We start from the raw sequence: 13629 nt of genomic DNA on the forward strand, positions 1-13629 counted from the left end.
GCATTTCAAAATCACTTAATCAGTCTGGATTCGAACCCATTATTCCCACATGGTGATCACGAACTCTAACCGCTCGACTAAATCATTTTTAGAATCTAGGCTACAAAGTGGGGTTTCATACCTTAATTTGCTCAACTGTTCTTTGCTGAAGCTTTTTCAGTGAAATACAAATAAAATGACCACTAGGTGTCACCGTAGAGTGGTGTTTCGAAACGTTTCGAAGCTTCAACACATTTGCTTCGATAGTTTCAGTGTTTCACGAAGCCTCGCTTTGCCCACCACTAGTTAGAAGCTGATTTGCCTCCTTGTCACACAGAGTAACATGTATCTACCTTTGTAGAAAACCCTTATATTTGAGAAACTAATCAGAGTGTCTGAAATCTCGCCACACCCTCATTCACCTGGCCCTTAAATTAGTCAATTAGTTTAGTCCACTAGACAGAGTGAATGACCACAAATAAGTGAATTCAGACACCTGCTGTTAAACACCTGCTGTTAACAAGCACAATCACTGAAGGAATAAGAAATTGAAGGAAGAAATAAAACTACAGACACAGCGTCACACCAAACCAACTGAATTAAAACAGAGGATTAAACAACTCCATTAAATAATAGCATAAGCAGCTTCACTGATTACAGTTTGACTTCATTTCTGTAAGAATATTTGACAATGAACAGAGGTTTATATTTTTTTATTAAAAATATTTCATTTGACCTCACCATCATAGAGATCAGAGGCTGCTTATTTGAGCTCTTGAAGCTTTATAGTTATAGCTGTGTTTCTAAAACTCATCAGCTATAGCAAAAAATGTCAAGAGAAACTATACTGTTTATGCTTAATTGTTAGAGATATAATTTCAGGTGTTTAATAAGTTGATTCATAAAAATATGCAAATATAGTTGTATTAAAACTGCATGGGACAATACTACTGGCAGTCTGCAGCTCTTCATAGAAAATTCAACAAACAATTAGGATGCAATTAATAATTAGAGTGTCATGCACTGAACATTCAAGCTCCAGCTAGCTCTATATGACACACAGGCATCAAGAATCAGGATATGAACCTCAACCGTGGTTGCTAAAAAAAAAGCTGCATAGTTCATGCCGCAATGCATGCTGGGTGCCAGCATAGTACAAAGCTCCCAGCATGCATTGCAGCATGAATAAATTATGCAGCTTTACGTTTTTACAATCTCTTTCTTTTCCTTTATTTTGTGTTGTTTTTGGGAGGTGATAGTTCAGTAGTGTTTTTTTTTTTACTTGATTTTTATTTTTTTGTTTGTAACCATCATTGAGATTCAAAGACTAATTGTTGATGTCTGTGTGTTTTTAAGTTCTGCCATAGATCAAACATTCTCATTATAAATAGTGGTTTTATTTTATATAATTGGAGCTTCAGCGGTTTCTTTTATGTATATTATTTATTTCTCACACATAACTAATATGATACTGAATTAGAAAACAAGCAGGAAAGGAAGGCTATGTTATCATTAATAATCTCTTCAGACTGACACTTTAATTTTCTTTCAGCTTTCCATGCTATATGTTTAAATAGTGTAATTAATACTATCTATAGCAGCCAAAATAAAAGACATTTATAGTAAGAAGTTGAAGAGCCTGACTAAAGCAGACTCTGTCCTCCATCATGGTGACTTCAAATGAACAACAGAAATTTCATTAAGAGCTTTTGTTCACATGACAGAAATAAAGTCACAGGTCAGTAATAGGAAGCTCCATGATAAGTTGTTTAATGTGATGAGTTTTTTTTTTTAAGATGTTGAAAAAAAATTTTTTGTGTGTGTGTGTGTAATTTGTTTTATTTTTATTGATTATTATTTTATTTAGAGTTTTTTTTTTTTCTCAGTTGATTTCATCTTTGGTTTTGGCTTGTGTTTTTCTTTCCTTCAATGATTCTGCTTGTTAACAGTTGTTCATCAATATTTCTCAATCCTTCTTTAGACACTTAATTGTCTCATTAACTTCATCACTGTCTGAGTGTTCAGCCCTCTGTAGTGAGGACACTAGTTAGGATTTTGCTCTGGAATTTAAGGCTTAAGTGTGTTCGAATAAAAAATACAGACTATGGGATGTATTTATTTATTATTATTTTTTTTTAAATTTATTTATGACTTTTATGGCAAATTACAGCAAAAAAGAAGACAAAACAGAATTACATTTCAAAAAGTATAGACAGTATCAACTTTGGCACGTACAATAAGAGAAAAAGGAAAAAAATAATAATATAATAAAAATAAATAAATAAATAAATAAATAAAATAAATAAATAAATAGAAAAATAAAAATAAATAGTGTGGCTTAAATGAAACTACAGTTGTGCAATCTGAAGCACACAATACACTCTGATTTCGCATTTAGGAAAGAAAAAATAGATAAATCAATTTGCTGGAACAAGGATTTGGTCTGTAGTTGACAATAAAACATGTTCTTGGATATATTTCCTAAATGGGTCCCAAGTTTTTTAAAACTGATTAGATGAACCTCTAGACAGTCTAATTTTTTCCAACTTAACAAAAAATAAGACATCACAAATCCACTGTGTTGGGGTTGGAGGCTTCTGATCCTTCCACTTAAGCAATATTAGTCGTTTGGCCAGGAGCACAATAAAAGCTATGCTATCAGATTGTATTTTTGTAAGATTGTATGTTGTAGGCAAAATTCCAAACATGGCTATCAGTGGGCAAGGGGAGATGGATATACCCAAAAAAAACAGATATAATTTTAAAAATAGTGTCCCAAAAGTAATTAAGTTTATACAAGACCAAAACATATGTGCATGAGTGGCTGGGGTGAAATTACAGCGATTGCAGGCCGGGTCTATATGCTGAAAGTGTTTTGAGAGCTTTAGGTTTGTCCAGTGTACACGATGCACAATTTTGCACTGCAGAAGTCCATGCTTTGCGCAGACAGAGGACTTGTGAATTCTGTATAAGAATTCCCAATCTTCATCTGAAATTGTGATTCCCAGATCATCTTCCCACACAGATTTTATTTGGGAATGGGATATATTAGTTGGTGCAATAATTTTATAGTAGAGTGATGATATAATCCCTTTCCAAATTGTGGGCCTCTCCAGTAAATTATCAAATGAGGAGCTAGGAGGCAATACTGGAAAATGAGGGAACATTTTATGCACAAAATCGCGAATTTGGAGATAATGGAAAAAGTTTTTATTTGGAATATTAAATTTTTCACATATCTGTTGAAATGAAGAGAAAATTCCCTCATGGTATAAGTCGTTTATTTCCTTAACACCTCTAGTATGCCAGGAAGCAAATGATTTATCAATTATTGATGGACTAAAAACCGGATTAGAATGAATGGGAGATTTTGAAGATATAGTTTGCCAACCAAATTGACGTCTAATTTGTTTCCAAATTTTAAGTGTGGATCTTACCATCAAGTTTTTTGTATATTTGTCATAAGGGAAGGAAAGAGGAGCATAAACTAATGCTGCTAGGGAGGAGGGCAAGCATGAGGTAGATTCAATGGCTATCCATGATAAAGCATCAGCCCCAGGATCTTCGTAGAGCCAGTGAAGTATAGGACGAATATTTGAGGCCCAGTAGTAACATCTGAAATTAGGTAAAGACATTCCACCTCTAGACTTAGGATGTTGCAAAAGACTTTTACGCATTCTAGCAGGTTTACCATTCCATATAAATAAAGTGAGAGCACTGTCCAGCCTACGGAAAAAGGAATTAGGGATAAACACTGGGATACATTGAAATAAATAAATGAACTTGGGTAGCACATTCATTTTAATTGAGTTTATTCGACCTGCAACTGATAATGGAAGAGAGGCCCAACGCTTTAAATCTTGTTCAACTCGCTCCAGTAGGGGGAGGAAGTTTTCAGCAAAGAGCTTAAAATAAGCGTTAGATAAATGTATGCCGAGGTATATAAATGAATTTGATATCTTGAATGGGAAGGATGTAAAGGAAAACTCAAGGGCAGCATTATTGATGGGAAATATTTCACTTTTCTGTAAATTCAATTTATAGCCAGATAGCCTGCCAAATGTATCAAACGTTTTGAGAATATGAGGCAAGGATTTAGATGGATCAGAAACGTATAGCAGCAAGTCATCTGCATATAGAGACACTTTATGCTCTTGTCCTCCTCTTATTATACCAGCTATATTTGTGTTTTGACGCAGAGCAATGGCCAAAGGCTCTATTGCAACTGCAAATAAAAGAGGAGAGGGCAGCCCTGTCTTGTGCCTCGATTAATCTGAAAATATGCAGAAGAAATGTTATTGGTACGAACAGAGGCAAGTGGGGCTTTGTACAATAATCTGATCCAGGATATAAAATTTGCTCCAAAGCCAAAACTCTTAAGAGCATAAATTAAATAATCCCATTCCACTCTATCAAAATCCTTCTCTGCATCAAGTGAAATCAAGACTTCAGGTACAGATGAAGACATATGATGATAAATGATATTGAATAATCGTCTGATATTAAAGAATGAAAATCTGTTTTTAACAAAGCACGTTTGGTCAGAGGAAATTATTTTGGGAAGAAGAGTTTCTAATCGTAGAGCAAAAATTTTGGCTAAGATTTTTACATCAGCATTTAAAAGTGATATTGGTCGATATGAACTGCACAACTGAGGGTCTTTGCCCTTTTTCAAAATTAAAGAAATTGAGGCTTCTCGCAAAGTCTGAGGAAGACTGGTTAAATCAAATGATTCGTTGTACATATTTAGTAAAAGAGGAGCTAGTTGTCCAGAAAAAGTCTTTAAAAATTCAGCTGGCAGACCATCTGGCCCAGGACTTTTGCCACTCTGCATTGCTGATATAGCATTGTGAACCTCATCTAAAGAAATAGGGCTGTCCAGAAATTTCATATCTTCAGAACTAATGCGAGGTATGGAAAGATCTTGGAAAAAGTTATGAAAGTCCACCTGATCAGAAATTTGTTCAGAAGAATACAATGACTGATAAAATTCTAAAAATGCGTTATTGATTTCACAGTGATCTGACAGTAGGATATCGTTTGCTTTAATAGTAGAGATTATATGGGAGGCAGAGGACTGTCTAAGCTGGTGGGCTAAAAGTCTATGTGCCTTCTCTCCACATTCATAATAAGCATGCCTTGATTTTATTAACATCTCCTCTGCTGTAACAGTAGAAAGTGTGTCAAAATCAGCTTTTAAGAGGAGATATTCTTTAAGTATGTTTGGAAAAGGGCTATTTACATATTGATTTTCTAATTGGGAGATTTGATCTGTCAGATCTGCAATAGATTTTTTATATTTGTTCCTTTCAAATGATACATAAGATATAATTTGACCTCTAATGTAGGCTTTAAATGCTTCCCAAAGAGTGCTATGTGTGATGTCTGGAGAAGAATTAACCTGAACAAAAAAGTCTATTTGGGAGGAAATAATCTGGACAAAATCCTCAGTGGTTAATAGACGAACATTTAACCTCCAAAGTGGACGTTGAACATTTTTACACTCAAATATAAGTCCTAAAGTGAGAGGAGAATGATCCGAAATGACTATTGCATTGTAAGTGCAATGCTGAACACATGGTAAGAGTTTGTTGTCAATTAAAAAATAATCAATCCGAGAAAAAGTCTGATGAGCATAAGAGAAGAAGGAATAACCACGTGTAAGTGGATTCAAGAATCGCCATACGTCTGTAACTGCATAATCATTAAGAAAGGAATTTATAATTTTAGCTGACTTTGAGAGAGCTGTTCCCCTTAGAGATGCTCTGTCAAGTTGAGGGTTCAAGCAGAGATTGAAATCTCCCCCAATAATCAAATATCTTGAATGTAAATTTGGTAAGAGGGAGAGAAATTTAATAAAAAAATTATCATCATCAAAATTTGGTGCGTAAATATTAGCCAATACAACCGGAGTATTAAAAAGTGATCCAGAGACAATGATATATCTACCATTACGGTCAGCCAGCATGTCTGATGTATTAAAAGGAATATCTTTATGAATAAGAATAGCCACTCCCCTTGCTCTACTGGTAAATAAGGAATGAAAAGATTGTGAGACCCATTTTCTACGTAACTTGGTGTGATCAGAAACATTAAGATGTGTTTCCTGTAAAAAAAACTATTTTAGCTTGTAAATTATCCAAATGATTGATCACTTTGTTAAGCTTAGTGGGACGACCAAGTCCTTTCACATTCCAGCTTACAAAATTTATGATTTTACTTATTGATATACATTTTAAATAAATTATTGAAGATATCTTGAGATATTTTAAAACTTAACAGACAGAATGGATTGTGTAAAATACCAGTAGCCACAAGAAAAAAGAAACAGGGAAAAAAAAAAAAATAAATAAAATAAAACAAAATTTTGAACTATAACACATTGATATCCCCCACCCACTTTAACACCTCCCTTAACTAGGTGTATATAAAACCCCATAAGACAAAAAGCACAGACGATGAACTTGTCGTCTAGGATGCGCTACGGAAAAGACAAGCGCGTCATCAGGTGAGAAAAAAAAATAAGCACGCAGACCACAAAGTGCAGTATGTGTCTAGATAGTGCTTAAAATTAAGGCAATAACCAAAGATTTTAAATCTGGTTATTAGGCTAATAAACAGTCAGATGCAGTGTTCTGTTTTTTAGAGAATGAAATAATAGTAGAACAACGGACTGGTCCAAGTAAAATGCAATCAGTTCTCCTTATTCCAAAGATAAAGTACCTTGCAAGAAAATCTGGAATGGACAGTCATCTCAGAAGGTAGCCGACAAGTGATTTTCAGTTATTCGGGCATAACACTGGTCTTTGTTCCAATCGCGTCAGCTGCAAGGGTGTTTTTCACATATTCCATCGCTTTGAGGGGGTCCGTAAATAGCTGCTCTGTATTACCCGGCAAGGTAATTTGGAATCTGGCGGGATGACGAAAGCCAAATCGAGCCCCTTCAACGTTTCGTATGAATTTGCGCACTTCCCCAAAAGCCGCTCTTTTCTTGGCTTCGTTAGCCGTGAGATCAGGAAAGAGAAAGATGGGCTTTCCCTTGTATGTCAGCCTTCCTTCTTGACGCGCCGCTTGGAGAATCTGTTCACGAATATGGAAGAAGTGGACTCTAATGATGAAGGGCCTGGGTGGTTGACCCGGTTTGGGCTTTGGTTGAAGTGACCTGTGAGCTCGATCAAGCAGCGGCTTCTCCTCCATGTTCAACAGGTCGCGGAGAAAGTTTGAAACAAACTCCGTTGGACGGTTGCCTTCTTCTCCCTCGCTTATTCCGATCAGTCTGATGTTATTCCTCCTTGATCTGCTTTCAAGATCTTCACACTTTAAAGACAGAGCCGTAACCTCAGTCTGAAGATTAGCCATGGTAGTTTCAAGGTACGTTAAAGAATTGCTCGTTGCTGTCGCCGAATCCTCGACAGCTCTCAGCCGCTCCTCCTGCGAGCCAAGCGATTGTTGAATTGTGGCTACAGCTGAAGTCAACTCTTCCTTCACTCCGTTGATGTCTGATTGTAGACCGCTGATCGCACTTTCAATTTTAATGCAAATGTCATTTTTTATAGACTCCAGCGATTGTTTAAACATTTCAGCTGAAAGTGGTTCTCCCTCGTGGGTACCTCGTGAGTCACCCGAGCTAACGTTAGCCGTATTAGCTTGTGTCTCTTTGCCACCTCGTTTGTTGCCAGGAGCAGCCATTCTACACACAATATCCACAAATTTACTGTCCGAACGTATGTATAAGCCGAGTCAAAGCACACTAAAGTTTGAAATTAACTTCTAGGTCTGATTATTTCTTAAATGAAATGTCACCTGTGAGGAGCTCACTGTGAACGCGTCTACATCGTATTCGCGCGACAGCGCCCCCCTATAAAATTGTATTGCTTTGAGGCGTAATGAATAGTGCGACAAATAGAGTTAAACAACCTCTTTGCTTGCCATTTTTAGACTTACTGTCTTTTTTTGTCTCTGTGTGCATAAACGTCTTTCTTCAGTTTTTAGCATTGGTGCTGTGGCTTAGTTGGTCAAAGCGGCTGTCTAATAAACTGGAGATCCTGGGTTCAAATCCCAGCTGTGCCGAATGTACTGGTGCCAGGGTTGCTTTTTGTTAATAAATACGAGTGTTTACGCAGCGAGATGTTTAGCAGTCGGTTTCTTAACAAAACTCAAATCCTTAAGAACGATGCTCGTTCAAGAGGGCTTTGGACGATGGCTTTATATAGCATAGTGTGGTAATGCCTAACCAATTGGACTTTAATATTTCAAGTCCAGACATTCACACATGCAGCGCTACCGTTGTTAGTTTTTTTCTTCTTTTTTCGAATTAAACAATTAGCCCCTGTCGAGGTCCTTCGGCGCTGTGACTTAGTTGGTCAAAGCGCCTGTCTAGTAAACAGGAGATCCCGCGTCGAATCCCAGCAGTGCCTTGTCCGCAGTTGGCTGTTCTTTCATGGGCCAGAGAGAACCAAAAAGTGTTTTCTGTGCAACAGTGCCAGAGGCAGCAAAGCATTCAGGCTCTGTGGCGCAATGGATAGCGCATTGGACTTCTAGGCTGTCAGCTGAGCCATTCAAAGGTTGTGGGTTCAAGTCCCACTAGAGTCAAAAGCTTTGCTCTTTTTCTTCACTGACTTAAGCCTGGTTAATACTTCTGCGTCAAGTAACCGGCGTAATCCACGGCGCATGCAACGCGCGTAGCTGTGCATTTATACTTCTGCGCGCTGTCTCTGTTGGTCTGCATTGACACTTCCAAAACGCTAGTTGGCAGTGAGGTGTAAATGTTCCTTTGTGTCAAGTTTTTTTTGCTAATTTTTGGCTTTTCCTGAACAATTCCGGGATGTACAAGTGGTTAATGAAAAAATAAAAAAATATGAAAAATACAGACTGTGAAATTTGTTTTTAACAGAAATATTCTGTAAACTGAATTTATGAATTTAAAATGTTAAAAACAGTAAATTACTGGCAACCACAGCTGCCGGTATTTTTCCGTAAAATCAAAAAAGGAAAAAGAAAAATAGCATAACGGTTTTTGTGTCACCATTGTGAAGGATAGTAGCGTCTGTGTTCAAGTCCAAGATGAACTGAAAGTGTTTGATGTTATGCTGCATTTGTTTTTTGTTTAAAGGTAACTGTGTAGTTACTACTGCAGTCAAAATCTGTTTTCTAGTTGCAATCACACATGAACACATTATTGCATCTAATGACTTTACATTTTTGTGCACTAAGCTATGATTATGTAAACTAAACATTGTTTGAGTTCATGAAATATGGTTATTTTCGTACATTTATACAGTTCTATAAAACTTCCATATTTTTCACAGAATTTTTTCAGAAATTTAACAGATATTTTATATCTATATATTATTATTAATTATTATTAATAAGATTAATAATATATTATATATATATATATATATATATATATATATATATATATATATATATATATATATTAATAAGAGTTTGCTAATTAACACTCTCTTGATGTTGATAATGTTAACACTTTTATAGTGGTTTCCATATTAACTCTGAGGGAGTGTTAATTTTAACTTCAATCTAAAATTTGCAGTGTGGTGGCCAGGATTTTTCTGTTACAAATACTGAAGTTTTATAGAAATGCTTAAACTTACAGAAAATCACTATATTTCATCAACTGATACAGTGTTCAGTTCACTAAAACATAGCTCAGTGCTCAACAATGTAAAGTCATTAAATGCAATAATGTGTGTTAACAATTAGCAAACAGATTGAGACACTGCAAGCTGCAGAGCCACTTGGGCTCCAATGAGAGGGAGTTTGAGCTCCAACTCCTCTTCTTATAAGCTTTTTAAATGTGTACACCCCCCAAAAAAATCCTCACTAGTGTCTGTTAAGTCATTAATATGTACACTATAACCTTTCTAGGAGGCACAACAAAAGGACCACACAGAAGCTGCGTCCCAAATGGCACACTATACACTATGCACTCATGCACTATGTACTCATGCACTTACACACTCAACAGGATAGTACATGTATGTAGTGTTGTCCCAAATGGCACACTAATGTTTTTTTACTAAGCGGAAATTCAAACCGTTTCCCTGATGACGTTTGACTGTTGCCAAATCAGTGAAATAAACGACTGAATTATCAGGTAATACCTGCCGTGAGTATAACCGCATTCACCATCGGGAGGCGCTATAATCACTCTCGTAGGAGAATTTTGCTTTCACCATCCAAAATAAATAAAGTTATTCAACATGTGCGTCCGATCGCTCCGCCCCTTCCGCTACGTAAGCAAACCTGCGGTCGTTGAGTGCGTGAAGTGTCCATCATAACACACTTCATTTTAGCAGCTGAATGAGTGCATCATCCGGGTAATTAAAGTGCACTTATTATTTTGAGAGTTTTCAATGTGAACACACTACTTACACTATTTATACTACAAAATGGCGTAAAATAGTGCATAAGTATGCGATTTGGGACGCAGCTACAATGTCTATTGAACCCACGGCTTTAATGCTCCCCCCTTCAACAAAACCTACACAAGGTTCCTACCTCAGTAGTTAACCTGATACTACATCGCCCTTTCAAAGCAAAGGATAAACTATGTGCAGATGCAGAAACAGAAATAACCTTTAGAGTGTTTCTAAACTTTAACAGGAGGCTCTTCCGATTAATTTTATTTAAGTTATAACTAAATTTTTTATTTAAGTAACATAACTAAATGACAATCAACATCAGTAATACCTGTAATCGCATTTATGGCTCTTATTTTTTTCCAATTTGGCTAAGAGTACCATGAACATGAGCTTTAGTTAACACTGTCAACAACATAAATTAGAGGCGACAAACTCGAATTCCATTCCTAGGAGCGAACAAAGTCTTTTAAAGAAAGAAGGAGGATTCCTTATTCGGGCTGGGAAACTTCTTTCACACACAGGAGACTGCTGACTGGCTGCACTCTGTGCTCCGGGTGTGACAGGAGTGTGTGTGTCATCAAGAACTATGCTCTCAAGTGCTGGCTCAGTTAAGTTAGCAGGTTCTCCTGGAGCCACAGGGGTCGGTGAAAGATGGTATCTGCTCCTTCGTATAGTGCCCCCAGGTGTCTCAATGATGTATGACCTCCCGGCACGTGCACACACAGGGCTCAACCTGTGCAGTGCACATGCCCTTTGTAGTCTTGGATAGAAAGTGCCCTTCCAAAATGATCAAAAGTGCCCCCGCGACGCAGTAGGCGCGCGACAACACCGGTCTTGAGTACGCGCGCGACAACACCGCTCTTGAGTATGCGCGCGATAACACAGCTGATCAGAACGCGCGCGACAACACCGCTCTTCAGTACGCGCGCAACACCCCCCCCCCCCCCCCTCTTCAAAAAATTTATCCTGCACATGCCCTTCGGACGGTCTCTACACGGGCCTGATGACCTCGGTGTGCTGGCAGTAGACACCACCGTGCCTCTTTCCACTGTATCTTTGACCCACACATGATCACCAGGCTGAAGGTGCAGCATGTTTTGTGCTCTATGTCTATGGTTATAATACTGTCGCAGTTTTTGTCTGTATCTCCTCTCTGTCCTTTCCAGGTTATCCAGGTCTACACACCCTGGGTTGAGCTTGGACGAAATGACAGGAACGGGCGTTCTTATTTTCCTCCCTATCAGAAGTTCAGTGGGACTGTACCTATTCGCCAGGGGAGCGGCACGATATGCTATCAGAGCGAGATAAGGGTCGCCGGATTTCTTGAGGAGACATTTGATTGTCCTCACAGCACGCTCCGCCTCCAATGGGGGCTGGATGTCACAAGACTAAAACCCCAATCCCTTGTGAACTGTCTGAAGATCTCAGATGCAAACTGTGGGCCATTGTCTGAGAGGACCACTTCATGTTTGACATGACGAGCGAAAATAGACTTGATGTGATTAATCACAGCTTCAGATGTAGTAGACGTCAGTTTGGCTACTTCAAAATATCTGGAGAAATAGTCCACGATGACTAGGTATTGTTTGTTGTCTATCTGGAATAAATCCGCTCCTACAGTAGACCATGGTCTTGGCTAAAATTCAGTAGACATCATCTTTTCTTTGAAATTGACTCTTTCATGGCTGCACACATCACATTTCTCTATCATGTTGGTCAGCTCTCTGCTGAGCCCTGGCCACCATACTGAATGCTCAGCCCGCTTTCAGCATTTTTTTATTCCCAGATGGCCCTCATGCAACTTGGACAGGATGTCAGCCCTGAGTGACACTGGGATGACTATTCTGCTGCCGTACAATAGTAGACCATCTTGGATTGTGAGCTCACCTTTGAATGGCAGAAATGGCTAGAATAGAAATAGAATAGAAAAATTATCTGGCCATCCTTCGACACAGAATTTCTTCAAGTGATGGAGTGTAGAGTCATTGTCCTGGTGTCTCTGAATTTCTCTTAGCCTCTTTTCTGTAGCTGGGAGGCTCGCTACCACAGAGTCAACATAGAGGTTGATTTCCTCCTACTGCAATCCTTCTGCAATATGACTGACAGGAGCTCGGGACAGCACATCTGCAGTTGCGATGTCCTTGCCAGCCACATGCGATATGGTGTAGGCAAACCGCATTAGTCGCATGCGCAGGCGCTGTATGTGTGGGGGAAGTTCATCTAATCTTTTTGAGCCTAGTAGAAATCAGGGGCTTGTGGTTCGTTTCAATGTAGAAACTCTTCCCAACAAGGAACTCTGCGAACCTCTCACAGGCCCATGTTGATGCTAGTGTCTCCTTCTCAATCTGGGCGTATCGCTGGTCAGTGCTGCTGAGGGCTCTCCAGGTATACACCACAGGTTTCCACTCTGTGTCTGTTTGCCGCTGGAGAGGAACGGGAAGAGTCAGCGGAGACGAGTGTTTTAGCATAAGGATCATACAACGCAAGCCCTGGGGGTGTCGTCAGTTTATCTTTGATATTATCGAAGTCCTGCTGTTCTTGAGGCCCCCAGGCCCACATACTGGACTTCCTCAGCAGGTCTCTGAGCGGTCGTGTTCTCACCGCTAAGTGAGGCAGGAATTTCCCCAGGTGGTTTGTCATTCCCTGGAAGCGCCTTACCTCGCTAACATTACTTGGCGCTGGCATGGGTTTTACAGCGCTCACTTTGTCAGGATCAGTGCTGACACCTGATGCCTCTGTAACCTGCCCCAGGAACTTTATCCTGCTCTTAGAAAACTCACACTTATCATTGAGTGCAGTGCCACCGCAGCGAGCCCACCTAGCAGTGGTGTACACAGCCCCTCCACAACGTAAATTTCCCCCTTAGTACTTTTACTGTTTTTTTCAGGGAGTTGCGGTGAACTTGCCCTTCACATTCAGACGAGACCCTCCTGGTCCCAGTAGAACCCTTGTTGACCTCTCCAGCCTACTGAATTGGCCCTGGTTATACAGCATTTCTGATATAGCGGTGACGTCTGCGCCAGTGTCAATTTTAAAGCGTGCATTTAGATTCTCCACATGCATGTCTGTCATCCATGGGCTGTCATTAGCATCTGCTGACAGTGAACCCAAAAATGCAACTTTCTCACCAGTGTCCTCAATCACTGTAGCTACATGCATTTCACACATTCTTTTGGTTTTACACACCCTGGCGTAATGTCCTTTTTTCCTGCAGTTATTGCATATTACATCTTTGGCTGGACATTGTTGTTGGCTATGCCAT

At 39.0% G+C, this 13629-nt stretch overlaps 1 protein-coding gene, 1 long non-coding RNA gene and 1 other non-coding gene across 9 annotated transcripts in view; 2 read left to right on the forward strand and 1 right to left on the reverse strand.

The window, feature by feature from the left end:
- The window catches only part of LOC148682349 (uncharacterized), a 771506-nt gene extending 769195 nt beyond the window's left edge, over positions 1 to 2311 (forward strand). The window contains exon 5 of the long non-coding RNA XR_015942933.1: positions 290 to 2311. This is a non-coding gene — a long non-coding RNA (uncharacterized LOC148682349). The remainder of the gene's footprint in view (positions 1 to 289) is intronic.
- The window catches only part of LOC147845236 (uncharacterized), a 934973-nt gene that overhangs the window by 241340 nt on the left and 680004 nt on the right, over positions 1 to 13629 (reverse strand). The window lies entirely within an intron of this gene.
- On the forward strand, positions 8483 to 8571 carry trnar-ucu (transfer RNA arginine (anticodon UCU)). The gene is given in 2 exon segments: positions 8483 to 8519; positions 8536 to 8571. It is a non-coding gene; the product is annotated as a tRNA-Arg (tRNA).

Source organism: Danio rerio, chromosome 4, assembly GCF_052040795.2.
Source record: "Danio rerio strain M-AB ecotype USA chromosome 4, GRCz13ab, whole genome shotgun sequence".
NCBI lineage: Eukaryota > Metazoa > Chordata > Actinopteri > Cypriniformes > Danionidae > Danio > Danio rerio.